The following is a 3707-nucleotide window of genomic DNA, read 5'->3' as shown; positions in this document are numbered from 1 at the left end:
CAGCATTTTTAGAGAATCATAGATAATTATCCTAAATAGCCAAGTTCCAGAACTACAACTAAAGAACACTTTTAATGCAGTCCTTAAAAATATTTAGCTTCTAGCCAACAGAAAATCTTTTTTTATCATCATTATTTCCTCTATACCATTGATTTTATATTAATATGCATATATATTTTTTAATCTTTGGAACAGATTGAGCAATATCATTTCCTTTTTCTAATAACTTCAAATATTATCTATTATCTGAAGACTAAGATTCAATCTCTTTTGATCAAATTTGGAGTATTTGACAATTTCTCTTTGTTCATTCTTTAAACACTTATTTATAATATCATATCCTCAGCATTCCATGGTCATGCCAAACACTTGCAGACAACAAGGTTAGGATGACAAGAATATTGGTTTCATTATTTTTGTCAATGATAGCATCCCAGAAGTAGGAGTTGACACAGATATATTTGAAGTTATCCGGGGATTTAAACTGGCAAGTTAGAAACAAACAAATAAAAACAACAACATGATTTAAGGAGCTGAGTATCCAGTATGCTGGGGAGTGAATATTGGAATAGTGGATCAGAGTGATTAGGATTAATAGAAAGGATTATAGAACTGGGAGGGATGATAGGCTGTGATAATTAGAAAAAAAAAATGTGAAATAGAAGGTAGATGAGGAAGCAATGAAAGTTTGATGGAAGAATGACAGCAACTGAAAGTATTGATGGATAAAAATACCAGAGAGTGGTATTACCAATTTTTCTATAGAAATCTTCTGGAATTGTCCAAAATAAACCTGAATTGGTGGTTTCCTGCTGTGGTGGAAATAAAGATCATTGGCTTTGAAGTGACATAGCATCTGTGGGATAAGAATGTTGAATAATCGATATAATATCTCAGGATGTTAACAAGAATTTGGGTAAAGGGGGAAATGGTGAACAAGAGACAAAAATATTATTAGAAAAGTGGGGAGTGTGGAAGACTGAAAGATGACTGTTTCAACAATGGAAGTGGAGGTGTAAAATCATGATACGGACTTTAAATAAGGAGACATTTTTAAATGTGGTAGTATGATTTCCTAGAGTAGAAAGAGGCAATGATGATCATCTCCTCATTTTGTCCTTGACCCAACATGGTATGTATGGAAAAGGTAGTTTCTTATAACCACTATGTTTTAATGTGTCAACAAATATAAATTATTTGTTATACATTTAAAACTATGTTATATTTTATAATAGAAGAGTGGTGAATACACAGATAAAAATATTTTTTTACCCTTAGAATGAGCTTAAAATCTAATTAGGGAGACAAATCTGCACTCTGACAATGTATGAACAAGAGACTGGCTTAAAAGTAGTTTAAAATATTGATCATATCCTAAGTATGAAATAATTATGTATTAGGATTCTAAATCATAAACATGCTATTATGGCCCTAACCGGTTTTGCTCAGTGGTTAGAGCGTCAGCCTGCGGACTGAAGGGTCCCAGGTTCAATTCCAGTCAAGGGCTTTGGTTGCTGCACATCCCCAGTAGGGGGTGTGCAGGAGGCAGCTGATAGATGTTTCTCTCTCATCGATGTTTCTAACTCTCTATTCCTCTCCCTTCCTCTCTGTAAAAAAGTCAATAAAATATATTTTTTAAAATATGCTATTATGGTGTGGAGAACCCATTTTAAGTTTAGTTGAGTAATATAAGAGATTATTTATTTTCCTAGACTAGAAGCTGGAAATAGAAGGTATAAATGTGTAACTCATATCTGTTACTATGTAAACAAAAATATTAGAGGCTTAAGTTGATGCAGAAGATGAAGTTAGTATTTTTATTGATAAAAAGTGAAATATCTCATGGGAGGACACCAAGAAAGCACAAAGCAAGGGGATGAATGGATCCTCAACCTGACTAATTTATTGTATCAAAGAGAAGCTGATAAGTTTATAATTTTTACTTGCTTGGACTTATGAAGAGAAAAAGATAACTAAATGTAAACAGTAGGTCTTCAAGTTACATCAGAGATCCGTTCCTACAGCGCGATCTAACCCGATTTTCGCTGTAAGCCGGAACCCACCTACATAAGCACCTGTGTCACTCACATGGAGCACATACACAGCAGTAATGAAGTGAAACAGTACAAAAATTAAAAGAAAGATAACAATTCCTGACCTTCACTTGTGGTAAATAAATAATAAAAAGCATAAAGCACATATGTACATACGTCAAAATGACGGAACTTTTTTTTCTAAATAAATAAATGTGCACATCCAAAGGCAAAGCTGGTGTTGCGCATTGCCACCGATGACTCCAAAGCAGTCTGTCGTCTCAGTGTTAAATTTGGTGCCACACTCAAGACCAGCAGGCTTCTTTTGGAGCGGGCCAAGGAGCTGAACATCGATGTCATCGGTGTCAGCTTTCACGTGGGCAGTGGCTGTACTGACCCTGAGACCTTTGTGCAGGCCATCTCTGATGCCCGCTGTGTCTTTGACATGGGGGCTGAGGTTGGTTTCAACATGTACCTGCTGGACATTGGCGGTGGCTTTCCTGGATCTGAGGATGCAAAGCTTAAATTTGAGGAGATCACCAGTGTAATCAACCCAGCCCTGGACAAGTATTTTCCATCAGACTGGGGAGTGACACTCATAGCTGAGCCGGGCAGATACTATGTTGCATCAGCTTTCACGCTTGCGGTTAATATCATTGCCAAAAAGCTGGTCTTGAAGGAACAAACGGGCTCTGACATTGAGGAGGAGTCGAGTGAGAAGACCTTCATGTACTACGTGAATGACGGAGTGTACGGGTCATTTAACTGCATCCTCTACGATCATGCGCACGTGAAGCCCCTGCTGCAGAAGAGGCCCAAACCAGATGAGAAGTACTACTCATCCAGCATCTGGGGACCCACCTGTGACGGCCTCGATCGCATCGTGGAGCCCTGCGGTTGCCCGAGATGCACGTGGGGGACTGGATGCTCTTGGAAAACATGGGTGCTTATACCGTGGCTGCTGCTTCTACTTTCAATGAGTTCCAGAGGCCGAGGATCTACTATGTGATGTCAGGGCCAACCTGGCAAGTGACGCAGCAAATCCAGAACCGCGACTTCCCACCTGAGGCGGAGGAGGACGCTGGCGCCCTGCCTGTGTCCTGCGCCTGGGAGAGCGGGATGGAGCTCCTCCCAGCAGCCTGCGCGTCAGCCCACGTGAATGTGTAGATGCCATTCCTGTAGCTGTCACGCGAGTGTAGCTTTACTTAAGGGATTTTGGGGAACCACTTAACTTAATGATTGCTAGTTTGGAATGTCTTTGTAAGTGGGGGTGGCACAGATGGAACAAGGTGGAAGGCCTAGGCGACGGAGTCACACTTACGTGTTCCTATATTAATATTTGTTTTATATGGATTTTTATTCAATTCTCAAACATGCTACCGCAGAGCGCTCCTCAGCTGCCAGGCAAGTATTTGTAGCTTGTGTGTTGGCAGAACCAGCCTGAGGCTTAGTGTTGTGACCTGTTTTAACAATAAAGTACCTTGGAAATTAAAAAAATAAATAAATAAATAAATAAACACATAAATAAATAAATGGGAGATGGCGACATAAGCACAAAACAACATACCTGGAGTCCGACATAACCTGAGGACTGCCTGTATACCAAATTTGTTTTATATTATTTATAATTTGTTTAATACACACATAACTATTTTCAAAAATTACTTGCCTTGG

General features: G+C 39.1%; 1 pseudogene; it reads left to right on the top strand.

Annotated features, from left to right (window-relative positions):
- The first annotated feature begins 2253 nt into the window (after positions 1-2253).
- LOC139006357 (ornithine decarboxylase pseudogene) lies at positions 2254-3221 on the top strand (annotated as a pseudogene).
- Positions 3222-3707: the final 486 nt, after the last annotated feature.

Source organism: Myotis yumanensis, unplaced genomic scaffold, assembly GCF_028538775.1.
Source record: "Myotis yumanensis isolate MYYU_CA2020_CCGP unplaced genomic scaffold, mMyoYum1.0.hap1 SCAF_3, whole genome shotgun sequence".
Lineage (NCBI taxonomy): Eukaryota > Metazoa > Chordata > Mammalia > Chiroptera > Vespertilionidae > Myotis > Myotis yumanensis.
This window is presented reverse-complemented; position numbering and strand designations above follow the sequence as displayed.